The 24,150-nt window shown below is 42.6% G+C and overlaps 1 protein-coding gene and 1 non-coding gene across 2 annotated transcripts in view; both read right to left on the reverse strand.

Moving 5' to 3' along the window:
- The window catches only part of Slc24a3 (solute carrier family 24 member 3), a 475,313-nt gene that overhangs the window by 196,041 nt on the left and 255,122 nt on the right, over positions 1-24,150 (reverse strand). The gene's annotated exons all lie outside the window — the stretch shown is intronic.
- Positions 7,112-7,184, reverse strand: Trnak-cuu (transfer RNA lysine (anticodon CUU)). The gene has a single exon. It is a non-coding gene; the product is annotated as a tRNA-Lys (tRNA).

Genomic DNA, 24,150 nt, shown 5'->3' on the forward strand with positions numbered 1-24,150 from the left:
TTGTTCGTCATATTGTCCCGGAACAAAGAATTTGTAAGAGAACCCCTGTGAAAGGGCATACAGGATGAGCACCCGTTATCTAAAGTGCTAGGGAACACAGAGCGTTTGTGTTATTTTGGACTTTGGAATACTCACCTGTATAAGGACATATCTTAGTCTTAGGACCCAAATCAGAACACAAAATTCACTTATGTTTCATAAGTACCTTAGACATATATTTATGGAACAATTTTTTTTGAGGGAGTTCATTTGGCTTATTTATTTGCAGTGATTTTGTGTAATTTCATAAGAACTGTATGTAGACTTCGACAGCACAGCTTGCTTGCTAATAACATCATTAAGAGTCATGGAACCAGTTTAAAGTATTTTAGACTGGTATGTGAAGCAAACTCTTGTAGTGGGAAAATTTCCATGTCACATTGTTGTTTAAAAGCTTTCAGATTCGGTGTTTGGATTTGACCTGTTCAACCTGTTTGTGCACAAATTAATTTCCTGATTGCTCAGTCTGTGAGTGTACTAGGACATTTTGATGCGCTCTGTTGTCTGCACAGGTGGGAGGTAGGTGCACTCGTACACTGCAGAGCCCAGATCATAACTTTGGGTATTATGTCTCAGAGCTCAGCTACATTTATGGTTTTGTTTGTGGACTGGCTGGTTTGTTTTGAGACCGAGTCTCTTGTAGATCTGGGACTTGCTCAAGTAAGCCAGGCTGGCTAGACAATGAGCCCCAGGGATCGCCTGTCCCTGTCTCTCCAGAGCTGGGGTTCAAGTTCACACTACTACACCCTGTATTTTATGTGGGGTTTTGGGGAATCTAGGTCCTTGGGCTTGCAGGGCAAGCACTTCACAGACTGAGCCATTTCCTCATAACTCTTCTCATCCTCAGGTTAAGCAAGCTCCAGGAATGAGCGTAAGAGGGAAAGATTCCAGGTTTTCAGTACTGGATATCTAGGGGCTACAGCCTATTCTGAGATCTTTGGAATTTGTGTTTGGTTCAAAGGACTATGTCTTAATTGCTTTGACTAGTTTATTAAGAAACTATGTCACCATGCCAATGTGTATCCAGCTATCATCCTAAAGAAACCAACCTAGTTTTGAAGAAGCAAAGGATTCTAGGTCCCCATCAAGTGAGGCTGGGTGGAGAAAAGACCAAGCTGAGAGAAAAGGTGTGCTCAAGTCTATGAACTCTGTATGGTAACTGCAGTACCTGATTTTAAAATAGCCAAACTAAAATTTTCAAACATGTAGATACATATTTTTCATTGCTTCTCCATGGTAAAATGCATCATCATTTCAGACAAGTTGTCTAAGGCCCAAGAAGGGAAAGCAACCAAGACCACATCAACAGTTGTCAGAGAAGATAAAACAGAGTGACTCTAGCATGCCCCTTTCCCGAGAACTACTGAGGGCAAACTGCCACCTTTTTATTAACTTTATTTTATCATTTATATTGTTATGATATTATTTTGTTTCTGGGACAAGGCTTTGTAGCTTAGGCTAGCCATGATATTCCTGCATGAATTTCATGAATTCAGGCTTTTCTGTGCTTTTAAGGCCCTAATTCCTTTCTTTAAAAAAATTGGTGGACTTAGAATGTATCACAATAAGCAAGATGACACCTCATGTGAGGAATCTAGCCAATAACATATGTAAACATGTATACATGCAGGTAAAGTATAGCATGTAGATTAAAAAAAAACATAAGGAGATGAGAAAAGAGAAAATGTCAGTGACAGAGATGAGTTATTAAGGAGTATATAAAGGTTGTGTGTGTGTGTGTGTGTGTGTGTGTGTGTGTGTGTGTTTGCATGCTTGCTTTTGGTGATAGCTAAGTGCATAAAATATATTTGATGGTTAAAGATAAAAATCAGTGTAAAGTTCCATAGTTCAGTTATGAATGACTGTTGTAACAGTACAGATGTTCACTGAGATTTATTCTCCTTGGGTCTGGTTAGCTTTAGTGTGTGTGTGTGTGTGTGTGTGTGTGTGTGTGTGTGTGTGTGTTTTGCTTATTTTCAATTTATCAAATAGTAGAGTTTACAAAAAAAGGAAACAGATCAGTTGAAAAAAAAATAAGCATCTCTGTGAAGAAGAATCAACTCCTCGTTAGGGAAGAGCCATAATAGAGATCTCACTTACTTATTAAAATGTCATTGCCAACCAAACTGGTTGAGTAAAGACTAGGCTGTTAAATGCCTAAGAGGTCTTAGAACTCAGGAAACAGGCAGTAGAGGGGTCAATCTAGTGTTTCAATCTACCCTAGACTATATAGCATGATCCTGCCTGCCTGTCTGTCTATCTGTCAATGATCTATCTATCTATATACAGATGTGACAGTTTACTACAGACAACAAGGGTTAAATAAATGCCTGCACTAGAATTCCTTCTCCACCAACATAGAGGTGTGCAGCCTTGGGAAATGCCTTATCTCTTTGAGTCTTTCCTAATATGCAAAATAGGATAATGAAAACAATACTAATTTATGCAGTTGTTATAAAGATTAATTGGGAAGATGCTTATGAAATATGTAACACATAGAATTTGATAAATACTTATCAATGGCAGAAATATGGACAAAGGGGGATTTCCTAAGACATTAGTGTACAGCCTGGCACCCTACCACTTTCACATGAATCATCAATACCCATATCTCTTTGCCTGATGGCTTTTCCACATCTGAGCTAAATGTAGTGCTAGGCAGTGAGAGTTCTCTTTCTTTTGGAACAAGTATTCAATCAAAGTCTGATGAAGACAGAGTACACAAATATCCCACCACCCTCCACACTTTATGACTTAAGTCAGATGTGATTTACGTGGTCAGAGTTTCCAACAGAAAGAAGCAGCTACTCTTGGTTCCTGGCTTCATTGGCTTGGTTGGGCTTATTGGCTGCCTTCCTTTTTCTGTCTCTCTATGTCACTATGTCACATTGCAGATTCATCTACCTAAGCTCACCTGCTAAACAGTGCATTTGTAGCCAAGCTGGCCTCAGGAAAGTCCAGATGAAGCAAGGAGAGCTAGGAGTTTTGCATTTTTACAATTCCACAGAGATTAATTTTTCTATCAAAGAATTCATTTATATGCAAGTGACTAGTCTCACCAGTAATTTTCATTGCACTTATTCTATGTGTTCATGGACGTATATAATCCAGCCCTCATCCCAGAATCACATCAGTAACTATAGGCTGGAAAACCATCTTTCATCATTTTTGTTTCATGGTTCTGAAGTTGACTTAACACTCATGACAAGCTTGGTTTCCACTTCAGAGCTCTTCTCAATTCTACATTGGCAGGAGATTTTAAATAATCACCCCACAAGCTTTTTTCCTGGAAGGGAACAGGCGTTCTTTGGAACCAAAGAACCTTGATCATTCGTTACGTAGATGTTTGGCCTGGCAGAGCAATAAAATGTAATTTGATGAACACGAAACATATTTTTATAAATAATATTAAAAAAACATGGCATTAGTACTGCCTGTATCTCTGAGCCAGTGGCTACTGCAAAAAATACAATGATCTCATGAATAATGTAGCGTTCAAAGGCCAAAAACATGGTAGCAGAAGGTAGGTCTGTTTGCAGTTGACAGCTTGCCCTTCGTTGATGATGGGGGACTACCAATTCTGTGTCAGTAAAGAATTCTCATTAAAGGAAAAAAAAAATTAAAGGGAAGCATGGCCGTAGGATTCAGATCTGTGTGTCTTTCTTGGATTTCTTTGTTTCTCAAATGTTCCTTGGTGCCAATGTCAAAGACAATGTTTAAATGGATGACCCTAGGGTCTGTTCTGAGTTCTGTGTCCTTGCTGTTCTTGCATTTGCTTGATGATTTAGAGGCACTCAGACCAAGAAGTTGATGTACCCATAAACCTGTTTAATGGTTCTTTAAAAAGGTACAACATGGTTAGAAAGCTTGCCCAGTTCCTTAGCCCCACTGAAAAGGAAGAGGTTGAATGATTTTTTTTTTTAAAGATAAAGCATGCTTAAAATAGTTCTTTTAGAATGTAATACTTCTCTGCAGGAACCCACATTTAACATTTTCCCTCTTTAAGCATTTGATTTATAAAAGATGAAGTGCGTATGTTAAGTGACTGGAGGTTTCAAAACCAGTGACATTTTTAAATGTTAAATCACCAAATCTCAGAGCTAAGAGTAACCTTTAGTGTTCTGTCAGTCTACAGATGGGAAAGTAAAAACCAAAAAATTTGGTGAGACGCGTAAAGGTTTCCTTCTGTCTCCCTTCAAAGGCTGGTCTTTCCATTTCTCCATGTTGTTTCTGGGATGGAAAACAAAAGCTCAGCTATTACTATCAGGTGACTATCACGGACTGGCTGAGCATGTGTGATAGAGCCAATGCATGAACTCTAGCTTCTATGGTTACAAGAATGGGAATGAGGACACGCATGCTCTTTTACACTGGAGGTGTGCAGACAGAGCCCTAAAATGCAGGAATGACTGGCAGCCCTTAGTCCTGATGACAGTGATTCCCATCACTTCTTTTGCTCTGCACTTTAAAAAAGAACACAATTTATTTAATAGGAGAGAAAAGCTGAAAGGTGTTTTGATGTGCTCCCTAGAGACACCAAGCATATTCAACCATATGGAGTAGGTAATTGCTATAAATAGTTGCTTAAAATTTATGATAATAAAGGATCTAAGAAAACTCATATGCAGGTAGAGGAAGATATGATATCAGTGAGTTAAGTTGTGCTTGCACCTTAATTTTGTACCCGGCATCCTCTGGCCTGTTCCTTTATGGGAAAATGTAGCTGCTACCCACAGAAAATTATCTGCCCTTTATATCAGCTATTATAGATCTCTTAATCACTTGCACACACTTGTGGATCAAAGCACTAAAGAATCTGCCAGTCACACGTGGGGTTCCTTTTACAACAGATTTTTTTTGTTGTTGTTGTTATATGTCTTGTTAGGGTTTCATTGCTATAAAGAGACACCACAACCAAGGGAACTCTTATAACAGAAAACTAATTGGGGCTGGCTTACAAGTTTCAGAGGTTTAGTCCATTACCATCATGGCAGGAAGCGTGACAGTGTGCTGACAGACATGGTGCTGGAGGAATTCTTCATCTTGATCTACAGCCAGCAGGAGACTGTCCTCTACACTTGGCAGAGCTTGAACACAGGAAATTTCAAAGCTCACCCCCACAGTTACACACTTTCTCCAGCAATGACACACCAATAAGGCCACACCTCCTAATAGTGCCACTTCCTATGGCCAAGCATTCGAACACAGGAGGCTATGGGGGCCGTACCTATTCAAACCGCCACATTAGATAGTAAGTTTCTGTGTTTAAAGTGTACATTCCAAATATCAGGCCTCTCTGTTAGAAAACACCTATCACTTAATAAGACTGGATATGGAAAGAAGACAGTAATTAACTCAAGCTAAATGTACTCTCTCATCAGTGTTTTCCAATTCCTTGGATTACCACTGGATTCTGGCAACGGTATATGATCAGTCGGAATGAGAGAGACTAAATGCCTTAGCTTTGACTTCAAGTTTGTACTTGCACATTTCACAGATACAGACCAAGAGAAGTAAGTGACCAATGATAATGTTACCGCTGAGGGAAAGCCCTGCCTAGCCACAGCACAGGGTAGACAAAAATCAAAAGAGAAGGGTTTAGAATCTATTTGATGAATGGCTAGCAAGTTTTCTTACTGTTGTATGTTTTGAGGAGACTTTGGGTTCTGTTATCTTCCCCTGAAGAGCACAGGATTTTATTCTAAAAGGAAGTTGGATTACCTGTGGTAATTTTAGCATTATAGGGTTGGTGGAATTTTGGGAGTGTTATATCTTGCAGTAGTATATACTTTATTTGAAAAAGCCTGCTATGACCATGCTCTTGAGTTACTGTAAGATTTTGAAGAAACGTTTAAGCTATTAAGAGTCTTAACTTACCACTTTTGTCTGTCTGGTCGTCAATCAGTCTTTCAAATGCTGCCTCTGCCCTTTCCCTCCACTTCTCCTGGCTGCTTGGAACTTCCCCAAGATGCTAGGAAATTCCAGAAGTTCAAGGGTTTCCACACAAAAGGGCTGGAGAATATGCTTATTCTAGAACTTTTTTGTGACCCCTCACCTTTTGACAGTTCCCTTAGTTAACGATTATTCTGGGAGCTCCAGACTATAATCTCTGACGTCATGACACAGTAAGATGACAGATTTCTGCTTGAGTTTGGTGCTTCACATACCACATATATTCGACATTTTGTCACACATAGTGGGGAGCCTCCTGAGAGAAAGGCCAACTGATAATCCAACCTAACATGACTTTCCGCTTTCAGGCTTCCTAGTCCTGCTTTCCTTATTTACTACCCTGATCATTTAAACAATCATTTAAGCATTTTGCCCAGTGTCTACAACAACTCTTACAGGAGAGTTGATCTGCTATTATCTACTCTACCATGGCTGATAGTCAGAATCCCAGATTATATTCTTCATCATTACATGCTGTAAATCAGATTACAATAAAACTAATACATGCAAGATTCCAAGAATATGTTATTAGCCACATTAAGTCAGCTATGGAACTAATGCTGCATGGAGTAACTGTTGGTATAATGTTCTTTTAAAATGTATATGCGTTACCCTTGTTAATTCAAATGCTGACTTCCCCACCCCCAACTCTCTGGTTTCAATCTGGATATTGCATTGTGATACTCACTATAGCATCCTGTCTCAACTCTTATGTAAACAGGACACAAATAAAGCAACTAGATACAATGTTGTGCAATGGGAGGAGCCAGAGGACAGGAAAGAGGGGAGGAGCTAGAGAACAGGAAGGGGCGAGAAGGAGGAGGAGCTCGAGAGGAGAGCACGAGGAGAGCAGAGCGGGAGGAGAGAGCTTGGAGGACTTGGAGCATGAACTAGACCTAAGATTTCACAAAAAGCAAGTATAATGTGGGAAATCTAAATGTTAGGAAACTGAGGGCTTGGAGGCTTAGGAGGGAGTAAATATTGCCCAGCATTGTGTTCTAGGTTAACTAAAAACCCAGTCTCTGTGTGGTGATTTGGTTATACAGCTGCTGAGGATTAATAGCAGGGTTACCAGAAGTTAAACCCATAGTAAATATCAATAACCGTCTACAACAAATGGCGCCCAACGTGGGGCACGAACCCACGACCCTGAGATTAAGAGTCTCATGCTCTACCGACTGAGCTAGCCGGGTTATAAGCATTTTGCCCAGTGTTTATAACAACTCCTACAGGAGAGTTGATCTGCTATTATCTACTCTACCATGGCTGATAGTCAGAATCCCAGATTATATTCTTCATCATTACATGCTGTAAATCAGCTTACAATAAAACTAATACATGCAAGATTCCAAGAATATGTTATTAGCCACATTAAGTCAGCTATGGAACTAATGCTGCATGGAGTAACAGTGTGACTCAATGCTAAATAAGGTCCTAGAGGCATAGGGGAAATGATGTTGATGGCTGTCAAGACAGGTGGAAGACCTGGGGGAAACCTAGTTTTATGCTGCATTATATGACTAACATGATAACTGGATGGAAGCAGCGCTCGGATGGGAGGTGGGAGGGTGGCACAGGAAGACACTGCAAAAGTGTCTCCAAAGCCCTTGGCTATAAATATTTCAAGGTCAAGCCATTACAACAAGAATGTGTGGAAGTTCCGAGGTCTTTAGCAGGCAATGCTGAAAAGCTTAGAGACAAGTTCACGTGTTCGAAGGCAAAACAGTGTTGGCTGCCCCCTATAGCTGAGGAAATGGCGTTGAGCTCTTTTGGAATCTGCAGACTGTCTTCTATGTTTCCTTGTAAGTGTCATATTGTGATGTCCCATGTGAGGATGGCAAATTGAAATTCACAGCGACAGAAGGCAGGTGTTTAATAAATGCTTTTCAAGTCCAGACAAATCTGTGCATCCTTGTACAAAGGAAGGAGAGATAGGAAGCAAATGACAAAGTCCAGCCATTACATAAGGCATATAAAGGTGTTAATGTTTGAATTACTGTGAAGAAAAATTCTGCCTGATTCTTGATTTAGTTGAGAGACAGGTAGTAAATACTACCATTTTGCTTTGCTCTTGTTCAAAGGAAAGAGAAAATGGAAACACCAAGTGGGAGGAAAAGGTTTCACAGTATCTTTTTGTCAGAGACTTTCTCCCATTACGTTGACCTCTGGGTCGCCTCAGAACTTAGGGGTTTGTCTCTGTGGTTATACTTCACTGAAGAACTGGCTTCAGATGAAGACAGGTTAAAAGAAATCTTTAAAGCTACCAGCATCATTATTTTGAGAGAAAAAAAAATATGCTGAGGTCATGGCAGCTCTATAACTTCTGAGATGTAGTAACTTAGGTCCCGATGTCACAAGAGGTCATATGCTAATATGCATATTACTACCATATACCAAGATGAATCTCAGCCCCAATTCAGTAAGGTTGATCAAAGAAATAAATCCTCCTGTAGCTTCGGCATCTGAGAACCATTTTGATGTGTCTTTGAAGATACTGGACTGCAATGCGTATTAGTTACCTTTTTGTTGCTGTGACGAAATGTTGAATAGAAACAACTTAGAGGCTGATACATTTACTCTCTTATGGGTTGAGAGCGTCTCAGTCCACCACAGCCCGGAAGGCATTGTGGTGGAAGCTGATGGGAACTCTTTATAGTGGCCTAGGGGCGGGAGGGTAGGCCAGAACTAGGGGCTGAAGAAACCTTCAGGCGCCCATGCACAGTGATCTACTTAAAATACCGAGGCTCTAGCTACCAGGGGTTCTGCAGTCTTCTACAGAGCACCATTAGCTGGGGATGGAAAACATTCAGAACAGGAACCTGTGGGGGACATTTCAGTTTGAACCACGACATTGACATCATGTGTCCTGCTGGTTTATTTGAGTTCATGAACTAGATGGAGTAAAACAACACAGTTGACTTCGGAAAGTTGAAAAGGAATTCAATATCAGTATTTCTGATCATTTCTCATGAAAAAAAAATTTCAGGGCATTTTTTTCTACCTCTATTGAGAAAGTTAAATTGTTATTTCAAAAAACAAGTCTTTCACTGTTAGAGATACATTTTTCTTCTTTAAGTATAGGGTCTCTCTATGAAGTCCTAGTTGTTTCGTAACTCACTTTGCAGATCAAGCTGGCCTTGAACTCACAGAGATCTGCCTGCCTCTGCATCCCAAGTTCTGGAATTAAAGGCATGCATCACTACCTCCAGGCTTGGAGTCAATTTTAAAGGACAAATAACATATTCTGTGCGAGAGCCTAATGCTTATGTTTTCTTTCCTACTTAAGATAAATATCATCACAGCATCAAATATATCTGCATAAAAGCTTGTATCTCCTAGGAGACAGTCAGATGAGGCAAAAGGAAAGCAGCTTCTTTTCATCTGATGATGAAGAGTATAGCTGGTGGGGACCCGGGACAGAGGAAGCAGGGCCTGGCCCAATAGCTTCCTGCATACTGGAACTGGAATCTGCAGTGAGGAGGGGTAGTGAGGAGGCAGCTTGTCTTTCTCCAAGTCTGTGGCACAGAACCAAATCAAGAAGCTTATTCTTAGCAATGGCATGTCTGTGGCTCTTTTCAAGGACACAGGGTTACTCTGAGAGAAATTCAGAGATCAAAGTGAGTCTGGTTTCTTTGTGAGCCCAGTAACATGCTGTAATCAGCTTTCTAGGGGCACAGCGATATACATGATCCCTGTCCACTGAACATAAACACTTTGGGTAGAGTTGCCACATCAGCCATGTCTTTCTAAGGCTGGCAGAGAGAATGGCAAGGGTTGTATGCAACACACTCGTGGACCTATGGAGTTAATAGATCGGCTGGGGATGGCAGAGTCAAACATACATGCACATATACACACAGAAACACAAGGAATTCATTACCTGAGGAGTGCCAGGATAGAAGGAAGCCAATGTTCAGAACCATAAATAAATATGTACATACATGTGTACATAAAGTGTGCAGGTACACAGGGGATTTGCAACTGAGTATGTATATTTTCATCGGCGTACATACATGGTTTTCATGTACATATGTAAATGATATCTTAAAGTACACACATAAATATAAATTTAATGGACTATTTTTAATCCTCAATGTGACAGCATTGGGATATGGGATCCTTGGGATTAATTGCTTAAGAATGCCCCTATAAATGTCATGAGAAAGCTTTCTGCCCTCTGCTCTTCCACACCGTGCCCAAATACAAGGTAGACATCCATTCAGAGGAAGAACCCTAGAACCCTTACAAATACACAGCCACGCTAGCACCCTCATTTCAGATTTTAGCTTATCAAATTGGGAGAAACAATTTCTGATGAGCGATCCGGTTTTGTACTTCATTGTCGTACCCCAAAGAGGCCAGGCCTTCTAAACCATGTACCCTCTTGATCCCACTGTTGTAGCGTCATAACCCATATTGGACACGCCTGAGTCTGCATTTCTCTGGGCTCTGAGAAATGAGCAAATGCCTGCAAATCCTATAGCCTTTGCGTTTCCTAAAAGACTTCACCAAGAACTGAAAGCACATATAAAGCGACATTACAGTTCATTAAGATCTAACCTGAAATCCAACACTAAAGTTGGCCAGTGACCTGATTAGTCCCCTATGAACTCTCAGCGAGAGAGGCTCAGACCTATGGCATGCATATTCTGGGGCACTGACCCTCACTGCTAACCTTGAGCACGTGCATTTGTTCTTCTGTCCTCTCTCTTTTTCTTCCTGCTTTTCTTTCCTTTTCCTTTAGCTTCTTATGGGTCTCATGTAGTACTAGTAATTCTCAAACACTCTGTGTAATTAGCTTCTGATACTCCTGAGTGCTTGGATTAGAGTGTACCAGCTGTAGTGCCAGGGGATGAACTCAGGTTCACTGGGCAAGCCCTTCGTCAGCTGAGCTACATGAATGACCCTTGTACTGAATTTCCTTATCTCACCTAGTGTCTTCTAATCAGATGGAATGGTCCTAGCCCCTTCCATTCCGAAAAGAACTGTTTGGAACTTTTTCTCTACTTTAAATGCTGGCAATGTCCTCTTTGCGTTGCCATGTATCCTGGGCTGAGCATAAGCAAGGAGTTGACTGAGAATCTCCAATGCCTGAAACACCCTTGCTGAAAGGCATGCTGGTACCATGTATAGTGACACTTTCTGTGCTCAGGACCCCATGTTAATCATTTGAACACTTCAGGGTCATGGGATGGCAGCTTCTCCCTATCTGCTTAGGCAAAGCCCAAAAGGTTGGTGTCAGGTTTTCTGAAAGATCCCCATTTACACCAGAGCCAGGTTCTGACCCTTTGGGTCAGAAGCTGGCTTGGTACAGCTATTGTTCATAAAATCGTCCCTGAAAGCTGCTAGCACTGACAGAAGCAGGTATAAGGTGTTACATCACTTTTCCAAGGAAGCTGATTCCAGCCTGATTACAACAGTCTACACCCAGGGCTCCCCTGAAATGAGAGCTCACTTCAGGAAGTGCTGCTTGGTTTAGTGCCCTCCCTGACTTGCTTGTGCCCTGGGTTCCATGCTGATTTCTTACTCCTTTTTCCAGGCTGCAATTTTAACATCACTTTCTTATGAGTGCTTACTTCCAGGCTAACCCAGGAAGCACACAGACACTGCTTCTTCCTCCAACATTTCCTTGGTCAGCACAGGGGGATTCTGTGCTGAACTACTGTAAAGGTCAGGATACAAACCTAATGAGAGTAGGCTGGTAAATAGGTGGTGGATGAAAACTTGCTTCCTGCACCCTGGGGTACGGGTTTAGAGCCCCTGCTTCCTCTTCAAACAAGAGGTTCCCAGGTCAGCCATGCACGCACCACACCATGGCTTGTCACTTCCTCAGTGGTGTGCCTATTTGCGTTCATAGAAAGAATACTCTTTCTGTCCAGCCTCACACACGTCTCTGTGTCTTTGCTGCACTGAAATGGACTGGCTGGTATTTAGGGCAGATGGATGCTAGACGGGACTTGCTTTAGGAAATTGTCAGTGAGAAGGAGGGAGTCTTGGGGATGAGGCATGGAGTGGAGAAGCCACAGAAACAACTACAAACACGGCCAAATTTTCCATTCCCTGTGCCAGCTGAAGGAAGCCAGGGGTGTCCCAGAGGCATGTCTGAGAGGCAGCTAATGGAATTGTCTCCACACAGCGTTTCACTGGTCTTGAACACATTCCATGTATTTCTGTGTCTGCTCATCACATCCTTTGTCTTAAGCCTTGTTTTCACTGGGAAGGTCAGATCCAAATAGCTATGCTTTTTATGCTTTTGAAACAGGTACTCTCCACTCAGGTGACAATAGGATACCTAGTAACATTCTGGAAAAACAGGGGAATTCATTGGATATTAGAACCACATGGGATGAAAGAACTTGGCAGCTTGAGTTTGGCATTGAAAAATTAGTAATTTATGATGACTGTTTCCAAATGCCACCAGAAAGGCAAGTGGCTGAGAAAAGGTGTGTTGCTCAAGTAAATGGTCAGGGGCAAGATCAGGCATGTCCAAATGAGGGAAGTCTTCCAAACACCCCCCACAAAAAAAGCTGTGGACCACACACATTTTGGCCAGCCTTGCTTTCCCAAGGAAAAATGTCCTGCCGTAAAATGATTGGAATCAGCTCTTTCATGCCCTCATATTTTAATAAGCCTGACTACATAGCTGAGTGGCTACGTCCATGCTGGCTATGTTCTACACAGGAGAGGCTGTTTGTGTTTGATCAGTTACATTAGCTTATGTATTCACCCTCTTCCTCATTTCTCTATAAAACATGTCTAAGACCTGGTATTGTATATGGCTTGGAAAGGAAAGGGATTTCTCATGGAACAGTGAATGATGCTCATATGACTGTCCAAATACAATAACAATGCGACTGTTTAATCTTGGAGTAGAGATTGCTGGTGCCTTCCCAGAAGCCCTTGCTCACTGACGTCCTGCCACCCAATGCTGGCATTCTGTCTGCTAAAAGTGTAGCTCTGTGCACAATTTTCAGTTAATTGCCCTCAGCTCATCTGTTCTACTTTAGCCAGAAATGCCTACAATATGAAGTCCTTGCTCCAAGAACGTGATGTGGCCAACACGTGGCTAATACAAGGGTTTAAGGCCAGTTTGTGTTTTGGGCTCTGTGGTGGCAGCCCCTTTCCTAGTCTTTCTGGACTCAACCTGAGATACCTCTTCAGCTGACATTGTTCTAAGCCCCCAAAGGAATGGAAAATTAAATATAAAATGTGTTAGAAGTGGGTCTTATGGCTACGCAGGGGTAACCAGAGCAAGCTTTGCCTCCATAATTCTTCTAAATCACTCTGGGCCAAAATGGATCCAGCGGTTCAAGTTCTTTCTGTTCCAATCTAAATTCTCAGTCTAAGAACAGCCATCCAGGCTGTATCCTAGAAACTGCCAGCACACATCAAAAATTCAGTTTGTCATTAAGAAACCGTGTTTAATAGAGTCTACAATTATTGCTGATCACTCCACAGTCTCTTATTCTTAGTACAATGCTCAATTATAAGTCTCTGTATTAATCATTACCTACTACAAAACGATTTTCTTATGTGTGTTTTAAGATGCACCAATCTATGGTTATAAAGATAAGAATTCAGAGGGCAGTTTATTATTGTGTCCATTTATCAGAAAATAGTATTAGATTTTCCCCCCTAGGGCCTATGATCTAGCCATCTATGGGTTTTTGGTCCTGAAAACGGTGCCAAGCATGGGTTCTAACTTGTGTATTGGGCTTTAAATCATATTGTGTATTGTCTAAATCTCATTAGACAGTGGCTGGTTAGTCCCCTAACATTTGTACCACTGATGCACCAGTATAAATTTCTTGCCAAGCAAGTTGCTACTATAGTTCACAGCTGGATAAGACTCTTGAAGGCTTTATTCCCTGGCAGTATACACAGAAACTTACAGAACTATGAATGCTAGCCAGTATGGATGAAGACTCCTGGTTAGTACTAGCTGATTTCTCCATGTCCTATAACTCATGTATGTGTCTTCGGCAATAGAATACCATCTGTCTTAGTTGTGGTTACTATTGCTACGACGAAACACCCACAACCAAAGCAACTCAGGAAGGAAAGGGTTTAGTTGGCTTATACTTCCTCATTGTAGTCCATCACTGAAGGAAGCCAGGACAGGAACTCAAGCAGGGCAGGAACCTGGAGGTAGGAGCTGATTCAGAGGCCATGGAGGGTGCGGCTTATTGGTTTGCTTCCATTGCTTGTTCTCCCTGCTTTCTTACAGAGCTGAGGACCAGCATCCCAGGAACAATACCACCTACAATGGGCTGGGCCCTCCCCATCAATGAGTAACTAAGAAAATGCCCTACAGGCTTGCCTACAGCCTGATCTTAGGGGGGCATTTTCTTAATTGAGGTTCTCCCCTCTAAGGCAACCCTAGCTTGTGTCAAGTGGACATAAAACTATCTAGTACACCATCTCAGTTAGGGTTACTATGACTGTGATTAAACAGCACGACCAAAAGCAACGTGGGGAGGAAGAAGGTGATTGTTACTATTCGCATCATTGTTCATCATTGAGGAAGTCTGGACAAGAACTCAAACAGGGCAGGAAACTGGAGGCCCAAGTGATGGAGAGGCAGAGAAGAAGTGCTGCTTACTGGTTTGCTCATTATAGCTTGCTCAGGCTGCTTTCTTACAGAACAAAGTACCATCAGCCCAGAGACTGCGCCACCCACATGGGCTGGGCACTGCCCCCCATCAATCAGTAATTAATAAAATGTCCTGGATCTTCTAAAGGAATTTTCTCAGTTGAGGTTCCCTCCTTCAGATGACTCTAACTTGGACAAGCTGTCATAAAAGCAGCGAGCATAGATACTCCATCAAGTCCTAAATGGCGACTCAGAACAGCAGCAGTAGCTTGTGGTGTTCAGGAGGGCGTCTCTGGAATTTCAGTGACCCATGACTGGAAAAGAAGCTCAGGGACTATCATGAAAGAGGGGGCAGAAGACCTGTAAAAGCCAGAAGGAGAAGACACCCGCAGTGAAACAGCATTTGCCAGACACAAAAGCACTGTTGACCACATGAGCTTACACTGTGGCTGTGACTGCGTGCACTAGATCAAGCCACCTCGAATCCTCACACCTCACACCGACAGGGGACAAGCTCATGACGCTCCATGTGTATCTGAGTAGCTATTGGCAACTGATGGCTGCTAGGAAAGAAGAGTCAGTTTTTTTCAGAGATGCCAGCCTTGAAAAGCATGGGTAGCACTGAGGTGGTCCCATACTCATGTATATACAGACATCATTAAATGACTGGCACTGCATACATTAGCCAGTGAATCAAAATATTCTAGCCCAGTGGTTCTCAACTTTCCTAATGCTGCAACCCTTTAACATAGTTCCTCATGTTGTGGTGATCATCAACTCTAAAATTATTTCATTTCTGCTTCATAACTGTAGTTTTCTACTCTTATGAATCATAATGTAAATATCTGATATGTAGGATATCTGATAAGTGACCCCCAAAGGAGTCATGACCCAGAGGTTGAAAACTGCTGTTCTAGCCAATTTTTTTCCTTGCATTTATTTTATTGAGTCTTGATTGTTCCACCTTTCTTTTTTTCATTTTTTAATTTTTATTAATTACAATTTATTCACTTTGTATCCTCCCTATAGCTCCCTCCTTCCTCCCCTCTCAATCCTATCCTCCCTTCCCTTTCTCCACCCATGCCCCTCCCCAAGTCCACTGATAGGGGAGGTCTTCCTCTCCTTCCTTCTGATCCTAGTCTATCAGATCTCATCAGAAGTGGCTACATTGTCTTCCTCTGTGGCTTGGTAAGGCTGCTCCCCCATCAGGGGGAGGTGATCAAAGAGCAGGCCAATCAGTTCATGTCAGAGACAGTCCCTCTTCCCATTACTATGGAACCCACTTGGACACTGAACTGGGCTACATCTGTGCCCATTGGGTTCTGGGTTATCTCCATGAATGGTCCTTGATTGGAGTATCAGTCTCAGAAAAGACCCCTGTGCCCAGATTTTTTGGTTCTATTACTGTCCTTGTGGAGCTCCTGTTCTCTCCAAGTCTTATTATCTCCCACTCCTTTCATAAGATTCCCTGCACTCTGCCCAAAGTTTGGCTATAAGTCTCAACATCTGCCTTGATACCCTGCAGGGTAGAGCCTTTCAGAGGCCCTCTGTGTTAGGCTTCTGTCCTGTTCCCTGTTTCCTCCTTCCATCCTCTTTGCCTTTCTGAATGGGGATTGAATATCTTAGCCAGAGTCCTCCTTCTTGATTAGTCTGTTTAGGTGTACAGATTTTAGTATGTTTATCGTATATTATATGTCTATTATACACTTATGAGTGAGTATATACCATGTGTGTCTTTCTGCTTCTGGGATACCTCACTCAGGATGATCTTTTTCAGTTCCCACCATTTGCCTGCAAATTTTATGATTTCCTTTTTTTTTTTATTGCTGACTAATGTTCCATTGTGTAAATGTACATCCATTCCTCAACTGAGGAAACAACTGTGCTCCCCTCCCCAAACATGTCCATAACAGCTAAAATTGGGTATGAATTTTACTTCCCAGAATTTCACATGTAGTCTGAATAGAGATTGTGGATGAGTGGGTGTGCTCATATTTTAATATGAAATTTCTTTTCTATGTGAGTCCAACACTTGAAAGGGAATTAGCTGGATTAGAACCAACTACCCTTGTTGAGACACCCCAAATATTCAAATCTGCAAAGCTTCCCTTTGCTGGTCTTTAATCTCTTTCAGGCTGAGCTTTCTTACCATGAGATCTCTGGTCTGATGAAGGGGCCCCATGAAGGATCCTCAACTTGCCTTTTTGAAGGATTTTTTTTTTCCCTTTTTCAAAAAGTAATTCTTTCAAGAATGGAAAATGCTTCAATTATTTTCCATGAGTACGCCTGACAGTTGGGTACTCTGTCACAGTACAGTTGTGTCACAGTTACAGATAGGCAAGTTTAGAATGGAGACATTCCTGCACCTTCAGTAGCATCTCTGCTGACCACATGCAGATAGTGGCTGGGGCTGACCCCCCACAGAAACACTGGGTAGAAATCAGCTACAGACTCCTTGTCTTCAAGCAACCCTGTCAACCCAGGCCCTGGGAGCTTGCTGGGTCCTGAAAGGACAGAGGGCCATTTTAATCTGGAGTGCAACAAGGTAGGCTAAGGGTCCAAGAGCCAAAGATACTGCAAACATCCTTAAGACAGAGCTTTGCAAAGAGGCAAGGAATGCAGTGGTCAGTCCTTCATGGCACACACCTAAAGTGTCTGCTCTGTTCCTGGTGTCTTGGGGTGCAGAACACCAGATCAGCTCCCTTTTGGGGGAGGGACAGTGTATGAATTGACAGTTGGCCTGAAAGAGTTGTTTCTGATCTCTCTGTAGCCTGTCTTCATCCCAGCTCAGATTCTCGTCCTCCATACCATAATTCCCTTCTGCATAATGTGCTCCGACTCTCTCCCTTCCCTATACCCAACCCCCTTTATTACACCCATGATTCTCATTTCTGGCTATTCCACCCCTTCATCCTTAAGATGCTCCTAAGAGTGCAAAAAGGAGTTAATAAATGCCAGCTGAAGGAGACAATGCCTGATTATTGTTTAGCGTGGTTTTAGTTGTTTTATTCATCCCACAGAAGTTCGACATTGCTTACACTATGCGGGGTGGCCTATGCCTCTATAGATAAAGGCTTGGTGTTTCCCCTGTTTGCTTATCACTTTCACATCTTTTCCTTTCACATATCACGGCACTGTGTGCACCTTGTAAGTATGCACATTAGACCGTGGGCTTTGGGCACCCCAACTGAGATGGCAGGGCTGGGATGTGGATGAACACTGTACCTGTGTGACCAGCTTAGGGGGATGGGACTGGCAGCACTGGGATGGTTGACAAAGAAACGCCTCACACCTGGAAGGCTTTGCCATCCTTCTGGTCACCTGGCCATCACGCGCAGCTTTCTGTCACCATGGCAACAAAGCCAGAACCAATCCATTTAATTCAGAGAGCTACTATCAGACCCCCAGGCAGCCTCAAGGTCAGAAATAATTCTATGCCTCAATTCAGACATTGGCAGTCAGAAACAGGAGATGTTATTGGAAAGATTAGAAATAGTTGAGAGTGGACCAGGAGTAGCTGAAGGGAGAGAGTCGGATGGATCTGACTAAGACACATTGTGTACATGTTTGAAAATTTCAAAAGATAAAATTCAATAAAAAAGAAAGAAACACCATCCTCCCAGTTGCTTCATAAACTGCAGGGCTGTGCAAGTCCCATCATTACAGTCTGACATGGGTAATAGCTTTAAGAAATGGAGAGTACATGTGGCTTGGTGGAAGCTAAATCACTGTTCTGTGAGCCAATGTGACAGAATGTGAGCCCTGTAAGAACAAACTTTTCAAAAACATTGACAGTGTTATGTTGGTGTTTTAATAGTATAAACATTCGTGTTTATTTACAGGGGACATACAATAAATTCACTTTTAAAATGCATTTAAAGTGAATTTAATAAACATCAAGTATATACTTTTCTAGGGACTCTGTGAGTATGATGACCAGATGAGATCACAAATCTTGGCTTCAGCATTAGAGGGTCAAGTTTCCAAAATGTGTGCAGAGGCAGGAGGTGTGTTCCCACTGTACCACAAACCTTCTGCTTTTGGAATGGGAAACATGAGTAACCTTAAGACCACCCCTGTGTTGAACAGGTTTCATAACTAGAACCTGGTGTCTAGCCAGACATAAGTTACCTTAATCCATTCTTCAACAACCCTGGCAGACAAATAGAACTGTCATTACTACAAGATGTAGAAGTTATACTGAAAACAGTAAATAACTTGACCAAGATATCATAGTTCCCAGACTAGAATCAGATTGGAAAGCAGGTTTGGAAGGTTACAGTAAGGCCTTGTCTCCATGAAATATTGGAGTAACAGTGGCAAAAATCTTGCAGGGTAACCATGTACTCTCTGATTTGGTTTAAGGCCCGCTCCATCAGATGGAACCCAGTATTGGCAAGAATCTGAGAGTAGATAGGTCATGGAACCAAAGGAAAATCAAATACTATTATTATGCATAGGAGCATAGCAATAAAATGACTCCTAATGACATTCTGCTATACCCATAGATCCGTGTCTCACTCAGCCATCATCAGAGATGCTCACTCCTGCAGTTGATGGGAACTAACAATGAGACCCTTAGCTGGCCACTGTGCAGAGACTGAGACTCAGGAACACACAGTGCTAAATAGGATGGCCTTATCAAACCCCTCCCTTCAGAGAGCTATGCAGAAGAGGCAGAAAGTTTGTAAGAGCCAGAGGGGTAGATGGCACCAAGGCAACATTGTGTTTTAGACACAACAGGACTGATGGGCATATGAACTCACAGCGGCAGCATGGCCTGCGTCTGCACAGGTTCAAGCCAGACACTGAATTCCAGGAGAAGTTGAAGATGAGCAGAAGCTCAGTCCCTATCAGGCTACCTTTTGCCATGAAGAACAAAGACTGGCCATTCCTCCCCTCCCCAAAGGTCATTAGTACACCAAAGGGCATGGGAGACTAAGTCATGACCACAGTGAGCAACAGAGGCAGGAACTTGAGGGGAAGTGCACGGATGGAACCATCTTTTTATAAGTTAGATATGGACTCCGCATCTAACAAGGGGAAGTCAGCATGTAGGGAAACACAGTGACCAACAGAAACCAGGGCAAGAAAACATACATGCGAAGGGACGGGAGAGCAAACAACTCCCACATTTCATTCTGCCTGCAAGCCACCCGGGGGCCAGGGAAAGGCAGCTAGGGATAGCCAGGCATCCAGATGCAAAGAAGGCAATGAGGATTCTCACCAAGGCCAAGACCACACCTTTCAGATGATTATGCTACACTGAGTCGCTGATGTGCAACCAGAAGGGCAAGAGGCAAAACTGCATTTACTAACGCTTCATATTTTAAAATATGAACGGAAAACTTTCCGTTCTGTAATTTGGATAGCATGCATTATAACATATACTGAAACATGCTGCACCTTAGAAATGAATATAATTATTACGTGTTAAGCGAAAAAAAGTTAAGATGTTGAACAGTTAACAACCTGGAATTGGTCTTTTCACGCTGTATACACATGACATTGTACTATATCCACTTGTGCAATTAAAATTATATTTTTGAACTATTGAAAATCAGATTTAAAAAGCAGTGTTTGCAGAAATGGTCACAAGGGACCAACCAGCGAGGTACAGTGTATGTGCTGAACATTAGCGTGTTGATAACATAGTCACCTCAGCACCCCCAACTTAAGAGCGCAACGTGTATCAGTCACCTTGTCATAATTACTGTCTTTTCAGGGTCTCAAATACACTCGTACTTACAGCAGTTTTCAAAGGCTGTTAGGTCTATAATGATAACACGGGGCAGGGCACCGGGGTATTTCTCTGCTCAGAAAGCCAGCTGATTTGACAATAAAAAGGCAGACTGAGCTCTGGAGATATGGCCCGCCTCTCTCAGGTTTTATTGAAGGAGTAAGGGGGGTGGCGGAAAGGTTCAACTGCCTGATTTCTCACGGGTCTGAGAAGAGTTTCTATCTTAGGAATTTAGCTGGGGGCTGCCTTCTCACAGGGCCTGGGCTGTGTTTGTAGAGGGCCTCCCCTTAAGCTACACATGGGTTTCCCCAACGTGACTGCTAGAGGCAGAGGGGAGGAGGTCTCACTGTGGAAGTTAGTTTGGGTGGACTGGAAACAGTTCATATGGCCAGTCCGAGGGTAACTGTAGTTAGAAACACAGGCTCTGCAAATTCACACCAGGTGGTAATCGATTCTGAGACACAGACACACATACATGCACACATGCACACACAATGTTTGAGTGAGTGCCACCAACTTTCTCTGTCCCAACGACATTCTCTGCTCTCTTCTACTCCAAACCTAATGATGGATTCGGAAAGAAACTGCGACGATGTTATGTTTATTATCCAGCGCGGTCAGTCACAAACTACTCCGGAGAGATGCCCACTGTACGTTAACACAGGGGCATCAGCGAACAACACACTCTGACCTAACTTCCTCTGAACTCAGTGGGAATTTCCTTCCACATTTCCTGTCTGCTCAGGATCCAGAGCTTCAGGCCACACTGAAGCCCCCACAGCAAGTAAAATATCAGTGACTTGCAGACTTGATACTTGCAGCTACTAGCACATGTCACCCTGGACCATTCTAAATGCCCTAAGCTTACCCGAAAGTGTAAACTGGGGAACATCCATCAAGAGAGAGAAAAATATGCACGTTTAGAATAGTCTCTTCCAAATTACAGGTGTTTAGGAAATGCAGACCAGCAACTGAGCACAAAGGCTACAACGCTGCATCCAAATGTGACTGCGGCATTTCTTTGGTTTTTCTTGGGCCGTGGCCTCCTTCATTTTCCAGTGGCAATGAAAACATGTACCATCAAATAAGATGTGACTCTTGCCATTAAAATGTGTGGTTTAAAGTTAGGATTCTGAAATGTGAAGATTCCCCCATACACTGAAGAAGTCATATGGGGGTGACGGTCTGCTACAGTGTGGGGCGGAGTGTCCCTTAAAGGTTCAGGTTTCAACACCTCCTAAACTTGTGGTGATCTAAGAAAGCAATGGGGCTCTTAGTAGGAGCCTAGCAGAAGGAATTTAGATCATGGGTATATGTCCTTCAAGGAGACATGGGGGAGACAGTCTCTTTTTCCTTCTCTCTTTGCCCCTTAGCCATCCTAAGAACAAGCTTCACTTTAGTATATCCCCCTACCACGATGCTTTTCCTCACCATATTCCTGCAAAATGATGAATAAAGCAACCATATACCAATATTTCTGAGAGGACAAGTCAAAAATAAATCTTTCTATTTAGTTGATTTTTTTCAAGTATTGGAAAACAGGTTAAGACAAGGTCAGCCATGTACAAAAGAGGCCCTGCTTGTCTATTGTTCCCTGTGAGTGGGCCTTAAAATCTACTGATCCTCCATCTCATCAAATGATCATGCCCTTTTGTCTCAGGGGAATTACCAGTAGTAGCTTTGAATGTACATAGAGATGGATTGTACTAGGCCACATACCTTCCCCACAAATTCTAAGGATGGCTTACGTATTCCTTTCTTGAATGCAAAGTAAGGGGATAAAAAGCAACGAGACAGCATGGATGTTTATGTTCTGGTACTTATCTCAGCACGCATAGCTCCAACAACCTACTTGTGCCCACTGGTAATGAGGCAAAAGCAACCAGGCTTTTCAAGTTCTAAACTGTACTTTTCCATAGGAACTTCAGAAATAGAAATTCTAGAAAAAGACCATCTCCTGTTGGCACATATAAGGAGGAACTGAGGTAAGAGTTCACCTTCAGGATACTGTGAGGCTTGGTAGAGCTGGGCTCCCATTCTCCCTTCCTAACAGAAAGCAACCTCTTATATCTGCCCCTTGGCCTCCTGAGGGAGGAAAACACAGCTCCTGAAATGAGATTTGTTCATAAAGCACTTCTCTAGTTACCTTTAATTTTCTAATAGATGGCTTTTTCTTCTGAACTTCTCAGAACAGGCCTTCAAGTGTTCCAGTCACAAGGGAGGTGTGCTCCTTGGAGGTCAGCAGGGAGCATGCTACGATGAGGTAGTCAAGTTGGTGCCTCAAAGCACACACCTTCCAGCTTTGTCTGACCCAGAGAAACAATCTGATTACTGTCTCATGTCCCATGTCTCCTGAGTGGCTATGGCACAGAAAGCAGGGTAGTTTGTAGTTTTCACATTACACAGGGTGTGGCGCTGCTCTTGTTTGCATAAGGCAGTCTCCCTTGATCATTGCCACTGGCCTTCAAAAATAGGGGTGCAATGTAAGAGTCTGCTTGAAATGCAGTGTCACAAATGCAAAGAGGAAACTATAAGCATGTATCCCAATTTGGCTCAAATTTGAAAGAAATATTCCAGAGATACAGTTTCATAGGGGAAAATACAAATGGAGGAAAAGGAATGTGATAATACATTAGAAGCAGCGGCAAACCACAAAGATCCCTCTAGGGAGGTTGACCGCAGAGCTTGATGACTTTCTGGTGGCATCAGTACCTTTGAGATCAGCAAATATTTCTGAGAAGCAGCTCACTCTTCTCCTGTGACACAGAGGACATACCATTGGGCAACTGTTACGGCACACAGACCTTTGTCTCTTCATGCCCCAGCGCTAGGTACGAGCTTTAATAGACCAAGAATGAATTTCTCCATACCATATAATATGGGCACTATTATGTTCTTATAACATGGAGCAACAACCCACCTTCAAGACATGTGGGTCCCTCAGCACATATGAATCTGAAGATGACACATGAAGCATGGCTCTCCCTGAGAGGCGGCTGCTTTTTGTCCAGTGAGGCAAAGGATGTTTTGCTCTACCATTACAAAATGTTGGTGTTATCATTATGACTATCTTTATTTAGGAGCACCAACTCAAGTGTAGGAAAGCCAATGAGGTTTTGACCAAAGCATAGTGAGGAAAAAGGAGCACCATGTATGAAAACAATGGACGATGGCAGGAAGAGCATAAAGGTGCAGAGAAAACAGAGCGGCACCTTGCACCTCCTTAGAAGGAAGCCTCTATCCAGGAAAAGCTGAAGTTCAGCAGTAGAACACTTTCTTAGCATGCGGGAGATCATGGGTGTGGTTCCCATTATAACTACAAAATGAAAGAAAAGAAAAAAGCAAGGAACCCAATTCCCTATGGCACTGGCGCCTCTAGCCTCCACTCCTTATCCTGCAATAGGACATTGGTTCAATTCAAGAGGAGTCACTTTAACATTTCCTGTGTCCTGGGTGGCTGGTTCTGTAAGAAACAACAGGGAAATGTCACAAGAAAATAGTGCTTCACATTTGCCTACAAGGTCTTCTAACTCTTCAATGAAGTGGAGTTGTGATTCCCATTCTATAGATAATAGAACTAGGACTTACGAAATTTAATAACTGTTCAAGAAACTGAAGCTCTCACCTCATCTCATGCTTGACTGGCCTGGGCCAGTATATCTAACCAGTTTCCCGCTGGGTAAAACTTCATGATACAGACATAACTTGACCATATGTACATCAAAGGCTGATGTCTATCTGTTCCCTGGCTTCCCGCTCAGCCCCACATCACTAACAGATTCACAGAGACCAGTGTGCCTGTCAGACAGTGAATTTCTTCCTCAGC

This window comes from Meriones unguiculatus, chromosome 4 (assembly GCF_030254825.1).
Source record: "Meriones unguiculatus strain TT.TT164.6M chromosome 4, Bangor_MerUng_6.1, whole genome shotgun sequence".
Taxonomy (NCBI): Eukaryota; Metazoa; Chordata; class Mammalia; order Rodentia; family Muridae; genus Meriones; species Meriones unguiculatus.